Raw genomic sequence first — 10,038 nt, 5'->3', positions numbered from 1 at the left:
AAAAGGGAATCCCTGTGCACTGCTGGTGGGATTATAAATTGGTACAGCCACTATGGAAAATAGTATGGAGGTTCCTCAAAAAATTAAAACTAGAACTACCATATAATTCAGTGATTTCAGTTCTAGGCATTTATCCTAAAAAAAACAAAAAACTAATTCAAAAGGATATATGCGCCCTTATATTCATTGCAGTATTATTTACAATAGCCATGATATGGAAGCAATCTCAGTATCCATCAATAGTTGAATGGATAAAGAAGATCATTATATATATATATATATATATATATATATATATATATATATATATATATATATATATATATATAATGGATTATTTTTCAGCCATAAAAAAAGAATGAAATCTTGCTATTGCAATAACATGATGGACCAAGAGGGTATAATGCTATGTGAAATAAGTCAGAGAAAGGCAAATACTGTATAATTTCACTTCTATGTGGAATCTAAACAAATGGATGAACAAAACAAAATAAACAGATTCACGAAGAACAAACTGATAGCTGCCAGAGGGCTGGGCAGTGGTGGAACAGACAATAAAGGTGAAAAGGATTAAGAGGTGCCAACTTATAATAAGTCATGGGGGTGTAACATACACCATAGGGAACATGGTCAATATTGCAATAACTTTGTGCAGTGACAGATAAGTACTAGACTTCTAATGATGATCACTTCATAAGGTACATAAATGTCAAATCACTACTGTACACCTAAAACTAATATAATATTGTACATCAACTATACTTTAACTAAAAAGAGTTTCACATTCCAGAATAGAAAAAAAAGGAAATATAAGCTTTTTCTAAATCTTCAACTACCAGAGTAATTTAAGAGCTTATTGTATGTGAAATCTATAATTACTAGATCAGTTGGTAAAATGCCAGAAGAAATGTAGAATATGCCCATATTTAATATAAAAATGGCATTAATTCAATGATGAGAATGAAAACATGACATCCTTGACTAAGCAATCAATTTTATCAAAAATGAAAAAAATCATTTGCTACAAAATGCGTAATTTTTAAAATTGGGCAATTCGGGGAAATAAAAGTTGAAGCAGAGAAAAGAAAAACATATCAATAAAAAATAAAGAGATAACAAAATAACAATTAAAAAGAAAATTTTTTCCTTTACCTGGTCTCGGTATTACTTTATTAATGTTTGACACTAGGAATGCCACTTAGCAATTTAATCAGCCAAAATTACAAATAATAAAAAATGAAATTATCAAACCTCTGTGGTAGTGGGAAATATGAATCAACAAAGCTCTGTGACCAATTAGGGTATTAGGGAGAAGGAGGAAAGGGTGAGAGGAGTTGAGATTATAAATGATGCCCATCATAATGTTCAAACCATCACCGATATGAGTAGTCATTTCTTCCATATTTGAGTCACTGTGGCCAAGAACTGCAGCCAGTCAGCTGTGCTGTTATTCAAACATTGGCCCCACAAAGGGACTGTTAACATTCACAGAATCAGGTAGGCAGGATGAGTATGGTAGACACTGATTGCTTCATTTGGTTTTTGTCTTAATTTTTAGCTACTGAGCAACCGAATGCTCCTTTAATTTAACAAGAATTTCCTTTTGTGTGAACACTGGTGGGAGGCAAGATAGGCTCGTACTCATTCACTAGCAGCTAAAGCTGAGGCTCAGCCTATCAGATGCTCCATTCTGGGATTATGACACTTAGAACTCTATAAAGAGACCCAAATATGCAAGAACTGTTAAGAAATTATTCACAGCCTCAATGAAACAGGAAAGCCATCAATGCCTATGGCATTATCCGATGATAGACTCCTAGCCCAACTATTGCTTTGGCATGACTTTAGCTTTTCTTTTGGGACATTTTCCATTTTTGTCCATTTTCCAAAAATGAAATCTGTGAGCTACTTATCATCCTTCCAAAAATTTCCTTTCTGGCTTAAACTATCTAAAGGCAATTTCTGTTGCTTTTTGGAATCAAGTATGCTGATTGAAACATATTTTGATACCAGCGAATGGAATTGCAAATAGTAGACCCTTAAAGAAATGGACAAATCTAGAATTGGCCATCTGGCTCAGTTCAGGTGGAAGGCAGTAAAATCCCACTAGCATTCAGTAAAGGGAATCTTGCAGCTAATAGCAAACAGTAGAGAAACAGTTCATTAAAATATCTTCTGGGATCATTTAAAATGAAGTGCTTTTTGAGGGCAAGGCTGTGCAGAGCCCAGCTTTCACTGTCATGGAATAATACAAAGGATACGAGCAATTTTTTGTGAAGGACTAGATGGCTTTTTCTATTGGCTCTGGCCAGTTTAAAAAAGGGAATAACAAACTCAAAATGCTAGACATCTCAAAGCACAGATTGAGCTAAAACAATCTTTTATCTCTTAGAAACATTCGGCCGAAATACCTAAAAAACAAACTCCACTGACTGAATTCACTGATTCATCAGGACTTTCATGTTAAATTTAGAGCAATGATGGGAAAGAATGGAACCCCAAGAATTGGAGTGGAGTTATTTAGAGGTATTTGGAGACTCCAGTCCCACCTCCTTGCAGCCAAAGCAACCTCTCTTCCTCATCTAATGAGGTCTTTATCATTTTGGTTGCACAAATATGAATGAAACAGTCTTACCTGATTGAGGCACCTGAAAAGTAAAAGCTAATTTTATCAGTTAGGGTCTTTGTAAGTAACATATAGAAGACCCAAAAGGTTTTCCCTGAAGAGAATTTAATTTAAAACTATTTATAGAGGTCTAGCAGAATTGAAGAATCAATAAAGGATGATGAGGCACCCAGTGCTAACAGCAGCAGAAAGTCATTATCATCCCTGAAGTCCAAAAAAAGCAAGAAAATGGCGAGTTGTAACCAGAACCCAGTGAGCGTTGTCAGGGATGAGGTCTCCCCAGTCGGAGCTGTGGTTATAGAAGAAAAACAGTCTCAGCCAGGACCTTGGCAAACAGAGAAAGAAGAAGGGAAAATAAAAACTCTGAACTCTCCTCCCCTTCACCTGCCACAATCCTTTGTCTCCCAGGGATCTAAACCAGTAAGAAGCCAGATGTCAAGGGAGGCCAGGTGATGCAGTCCTTAGACTAGGTCAGCTTACGAAAGCACAGAACAAGACAGAGGAGATACAGAATGGAAGGAAAGGAGCAAACACATAAAGACCAGCACACCAATTCTTCTCATGCCCCACACCACAGCCACCTCTGTCATTTCCAACCTAGAGTCAGGTCCCAACATGATTGAGGGTGCTCACTTCTGAAGTCTAAATCTGGAGGGAAAGGCTGACGTGCATGAAAGCAATCGTAGGATGTGGCTAAGCTCTTAAGACTAAAAAGTCTTGGAAATTTGTGTACAAAGGGCGTTCTATTATTTGTAAAGAAAAAAACCTGATAAAAGACATGCTCTACTAAAGAAGGAAAAAGCATCATTTTACATTAGGATGGGGATGTACTTATGAATTTTATTTGTGAGATACTGGACTGAAAGTAATAGCTTTAAGGCTTGACAGTAGTTCTAATTGTGTGCTGCAGTAGTTGATGGAAGTCTGACTAAGAAGTGGGCCTTATTAGATGAAGTTGAGATACTGGAAATTCCATACTCCAGAGGAACGAATCAAAAGATTTTGCAAGATAGGAATAACAGATTAGATTGATTATAGGCTCCCTTTCCTACACCCCTAAATTATGTTCCTCTAGGAAACCTAGAGCATATGGCCTTCACCAAGGCCTTGAGAAATACATTGGAATGGAACCTACAGCATCATTGAGTGATTCCTATTTGGCGTGTTACTCATGGGAAACTTTCCCCAGGTGTTTAGACGAGGACATACACGAGGGGAAGGATGACTATGGCAGGTGGGTGATGTGCTTTACGTGGAATCCACTAAGCAGATGGAATAAATTTCAGTTGAAAGTGAATTACTTGGAACTTTTAAAGCATCAACCATTCACATCAGTGAAGTCTGTTCTCTTTGAAAATACAGTGTGAGACATTTTTGACATTTCAAGTTTTTATTTCCAGCCCCAGCAATATTAAGGCTTACAGCTTTAGAAAGGGAGCACATGCTTTAAAATGTGATGAAATATCAGGCCATTCCAGAGAATATGCTTAAGTAAATTCATATGATTCTAACAAGGCTTGAGGGTATAGATAAACCAATGATTCCTCTTCTTCTTCCAAAGGAAAACCTGCAGCATTTCCAATAATTTCTTGTACAGTATTTTAATGTTGACCCATTATACATTGCCAAAACTAATATAATGAAGTGTAACGTATTTAGCTATATTTGATTTATTTTAGAAAACAAAGGAAAATGGTATAAAGAAGCAGTGTTATACATAATCTTTCCAGAAAGTCTAATATGACTACCCATTTTTTAAAATTCAAATCTAATAAAACTAAGAAATAATTCAACTCTTCATCACTAGGCTTGAATCTAAATGACAAAATAGATTGCATACTTCAAATTGAAAAAGAAAGTTAATTCCAAGGAAATTATATAAAATAGGTTGATACTATATAAAACTCGAGTTTTCAATAAATGTACTCAAACCAGATCAACATTATCATTTTAATTCATTAAGTGCAGACAATTCCAAAAACAATTTAGTCTTTGCTCCAGGATTTATTATGGCACTTCCCACTTCTTATATTTGCTAAGTGACTTGAGTAATCTCATCACAATACTTTCTTAGAAATCTCAGACAGGAACACATTGTGTCTCTCAGTTCTGCATCAATATATACATCTGTTCAATCTACCAAGACATTCCATGTCCTTTGCTGGAATAATAAAATGAGAAAGAGAATAATAAAATTGACTTCTGGTGGCTTTTCTACTCCCCCATACAGGGTGCATACAAATATGTTCTGACTCCATCTGGCTAGCACGAAACTCTTAAGAGTGTTTTAGAATTTCAGTAAATCCACAATAATACAAAACACACTTTAGAGAAGTGAAGAGATCTGTCTCTGAAGCTTCTGTGTTTGCTCCAAATCACAATGCAAGTTGTAAACAACTGGGCATCTACCTTTAATTCTGTGTGCTATGCATGTTTCTAGCATTTAATGACTTCTTCTTCACAAGTACTCCTATCCCTCTTAGAATGACTGCACATTATGTTAAAACATCAGTTTAGCTCTTAGCTTTTTGGTTTCAAAACCAGAATGCTACTAGGAGAGACAAGGTGAACTCAAGAGTTGCCTGCAAACAGATATAAATCCAAAATCATACTGGGTTATTCAAAAAAACTAAATACACTTAAACATGTATTACTCAGTAACTAGCTTACAGATTAACTTGTAGTTAAGAAGCCATTTTGGACTGCTAGTGGGAATGTAAATTGGTACAGCCACTATAGAAAACAGTATGGGGATTCCTCAAAAAATTCAGAACAGAATTACCATATGACCTAGCAATCCCTCTTCTGGGTATCTATCCCAAATTTCTGAAAACATTGATCTGTAAAGATATATGTACCCCTAAGTTCACTGCAGCATTATTCACAGTGACCAAGACATGGAAATAGCCTAAGTGTCCTTCAATAGATGATTGGATAAAGAAGTGGTGCATATACACAATGGAATATTACTCAGTCATAAGAAAAGATAAAATACTACCATTTGCAACAACGTGAATGGATCTTGAGATTAACATGCTAAGCAAAATAAGCCAGACAAAAAATGTCACAAATATGACTTAACTCATATGTGGGATATAAAACTGAAATCAACAAACAAACAAAGAAACAAAAATCATATACACAGACAACAGTTTAGTGATTACCAGTGGGTAAGTGGGGTGGAGGAGGTGGTAGAAAAGGAAAAAGAGGGTCAAATACATGATGATGGAAGGAGAACTGACTCTGGGTGGTGAACACACTGCAATATATGGATGGTGTATTATAGAAATGTACACTTGAAACCTGTATAATTTTACTAACCAATGCCACCCTAATAAATTTAATAAATTATTTTTTTTAAAAGGTCATGTTGAATTAACTCTTCCTCACGCATTGAGGAAATAAAGAGATGCACTCAGGCTGCCTGTCTAGCCATCAATAATGACTTCCTCAAAGGATCTAGGGTAAATCAAACGACAGGACTGATATATGCTATGACATGAGGAACACACATTGAGCATTTGTGAGGTTACAGACATAGCACTGATAGTTCTTCACAAATTTGATTTGACTACTTGTTTATATAAAACCTACTTCCTGAATAAAAAATTTTCTTTAATTTCTCAATTCTGTTTGAACCACTTTGTATTTTCTAACCAGCTAATGTGGTAAGGGGTTCTGGATGGAGGAAAAGGGGAGGGCAAGTGGAAGAAAATCAATATAGCTGTTGCCTCTTTCTTCTTGCTATGCTGTTCCCAGGATAGTAGCACTCCTGAAACATGGGTCTGATGGACTGCTGAGTGGACTGTCCATCTCCTACCTCCCTTTCCCACCTCTGTTCTCTCATCAGACACCACTTCCCACCTCAAATATCACCTTCAATCTGTCATCACATTTTCACAACTGCTACCAATTTCAAAGCAACCCCTCCTTTTAAAGATGAAGCACTACTTGGTAGGTAATTGATAAATTACAAAGCCCTACCTATCTGACTACACACACAAGCTTATTTGATTTTAGCATAAATGCTTGAATTCCAAAATATTACTTAAATAACTAAACAATTTCCTAGGCTTAAGCCAGCATTGTAATTCTGTTGAAAAACTCATTTGTCTGTGGTTATAGATACAGCTGCTGAGATTTGGGTGTGTAGCATATAATCTCCAGGCCTCGTTTACTCTCACTACTCATTATCGATTCTTTTTACCTTAAAAGAGGGCAACTGTCACATTCTGAAGGGGGCCATGGTATTTCAAAAGAACTTGAAGCTCATTATAAGAAGTGCAATTTGTAAAACAGCTTCTGTTTTATAGTTGATCAAAAGGGTTATGCATATTCTCCCACATACAGGCATTGAGCAGTTATTGAACACCTACTGATTACAAAGGAACATAGCAAAAGACACATGTGCTACATAACTGTTACAGTACCTTGTGCTAAAGGTAACTGAGGCCCTGGCTGTGGACAACGGGAGCAATGACCCTCCTGTTAGGAACCTAACTTCACATGTGCTGCCCCATTATTCCTGGGGTTAACTGTCCAAGCTTCTAAGTTCCCACTTCTTTTATTGCGTGTTCCCCAGACCTATGTTTGAAAAGTAGTGATCAGTTCGGTGAGGTGCATTCACATCATAAAAGAATTTCAATTTGAAACCCTAATGGCCAAGACATGCTTCTCTCAGAAAACGTATCATGGATTTTCCCCTGCAGGTGAGCACTCCCTGGGAAAGTTAATCATCACTATTGCCTCCCCGACTCTGGCTTCAAAGAGGTCATTTCCCCTTTTCTGCCTTGGCCCAAATGTAGTCATTTAACCCCCCTTGAAAGCCTGTAGCACAGCTGCAGCACACATGGAGTACCTTACAGCGACTACTCACGGCTTAGAAGTGGCAAGAAGTGATTCAACCCAGAGAGCTGCATGCAGTTAACGCATCAGTTTTCCCAGTTCAGGCAAGTTCCTCAGAAGCCAGCAGCCTGGCCTGTCACTTTGTGTCTCTACACAGTTTAATTGCCTGGCTGTTTGGCTCACTGACACATCCATAGGACAGAGGCTGCTTCCCCTAAAACACTGGAGGGCACATTGGGATTTCTCAAGGTCCTAGTCCAAAAAAAAAAATGAGACCATAGTGTGTATTACTGGACAAATGGTTTGAGTTAAACAGGAAATTTGAAAAAAAGTATTTCAGAGTATTGAGGCTATGATCTGAAGGAGGCAAGAAGTGATTATGCTGGATTGAAGGAGGTGGAACATTAGCTTCCTATTGCTGTTGTAACAGATTACCACAATTTAGTGACTTAAACCAACACAAATGTATTATCTTACAGTTCTGGAGGTCAGGAATCTAAAATGATTGGCAAGGTTAGGTTCCTTCTAGAGGGTTTAGGGGAGAATCCAATCCCTTGCCTTTCCAGCTTCTATAGGCTGATCACGTTCCTTGGCTCAAGGCCTCTTCTACCATCTAAGCCAGCAATTACATCACTCCCACCTTTGCTTCTGTCCTCACGTCTCCTCCTCTGCTCACATGCTTCCCTCTTCCATCTGTAAAAACCTTGAGATTACAACATTAGGTCCACATGAATAATCCAGGATAATCCCCCTCTAAACATCCTCAACATAATTACATCTGAAAAATCCCTTTGCCACGTAAGGCAATATATTCATGTTTTGGGGATCAGGACGTGGATATCTTGAGGGAGGAAGCATTATTCTGCCTACCATAGGGTATTGATTCTCTCATCTGGAATCTCATGGATAAGACTTAGACACTATGGTAACCATGTACAAGCAGAAACACACACGTGAAGGGCAGGACACATCAGTGATCCTACCTTCCATCCCTACTTCAGTAAGGAAGGGTAGCAAATGGACTCCTGGGTCCGATTGCCTACTCACTGTGTGAATTTGGACATGTAAATGAACCTCCCCAAAACTCAGGGGGTTTTTTTATCTGTAAACTACATCTAATAACAGAACCAATCTCAGAATGACTGGGTTGATTCAATAAAATCACGTGTTACAGGTGTGTGGAACTCTACCAGGCTCATAAGAAGCATGACATAATATTATTTATTAATGATGGTCATAAATATGGCGTAAACAGAATCAAGAGAGAAAAAATAAAATATCACCAGTATCTTTCTGCACATACTACAGGTACTTTCTGTATATTGTAGGCACATCCATAACCCTTTAAGTGAAGGAGGTGGAGAGAGAGAAGAAGGGAACTAGACCGGGGCCCTCACATTGGCTCAGGGCTGCAACCAGAGTGAAGGGACAGAGCCGAAGCAGCCAACCCCTCTCTTAGAACCAGGCAAAGGGACCACTGGTCAGGGCCTGTGCTTTAGAAGACCCCACACCACCACCACCCCAAAAAAAAATCAGATTGTTTTATCTTTTTAGTCTTATAAGAAAGTTCTTTGAAAATGTGTAATTCATTGAGTAAAGGAATATTAAAGGGGAAGTAGTAATGGGCTGAAGGGGCCCCCCAGGCCAGGTGGCATTGGGGACTGAGAGCCCCATGGTATGATTTGTTAGATGGCGGGAGAGGAGGAAGAGAGGGAGAAGAGCCTCTGCATTTGCTTTGTTAAAACAGTTATCTATTAGGTGTGTCTGGGCAGACTAATTTCCCCCGAATAACCACACACTCTCCACCTCTTCTGCTCCAGTGGTATCATTTTAGAGGTGCTTAGAACAACTTGAAACCTCCTCCCTAAAAATGAGAACACATGCCTTTCAGCTCTCTAGGAGCTTGACATCATCTATAGTTTCCATCTTAAGTCCGGAGAGTTCCAGGAACCAGCCAGGAGTCTTGGGCATGGACCCTACTGCCACTACCCCAGTAGAACCATCTCCCTGCTCAGGCTGATGGGAAGCAGGGCCGGGCCCTAGTGGAGGCTGCTTCTTTAGCTTCTGGAGCCCCAGCTTTCAGTGCTCAGGGCTGCTACGCGGGAAACTGGCCAGGCTTTGGGCATAGTCTGGATCACAGTTTTTAAATATTTAGACATATGGTCTGTGCACCTCTGGCTGTACTCTTGCCCTGGGTGCCATAAAAGTTAGGGGCAGACAGAAGGCAGTATTTCCTCCTGTCACCACTAAATCCATCATGAAAGGGGTGTTAATGAACCAGATAGGTGGAATGCAGCCATCTCCACCACGCTCACAGACACAGAGCTAGCCAAGGAGGTATAAAGAACAGGAGAACTGAGCAGAGAGGAGTCAGCTGGAGAAGAGACAACTTCCAAATAAATTAAGGTGCCTTCAATCCCAGAAATGTAACATCCAGTTTCTCTGCACATCAATTTAACGAGTTCTATCTGAAGGCAAGAGAAAACAGATTCAGAGCTCCAACCACATCCTCTATGGTAAAGGAAATTGGATTTACATTAACAGGATGTCCATAAAACCCTTCAAAT

The sequence above is a fragment of the Hipposideros armiger genome, unplaced genomic scaffold, assembly GCF_001890085.2.
Source record: "Hipposideros armiger isolate ML-2016 unplaced genomic scaffold, ASM189008v1 scaffold_122, whole genome shotgun sequence".
Lineage (NCBI taxonomy): Eukaryota > Metazoa > Chordata > Mammalia > Chiroptera > Hipposideridae > Hipposideros > Hipposideros armiger.
This window is presented reverse-complemented; position numbering follows the sequence as displayed.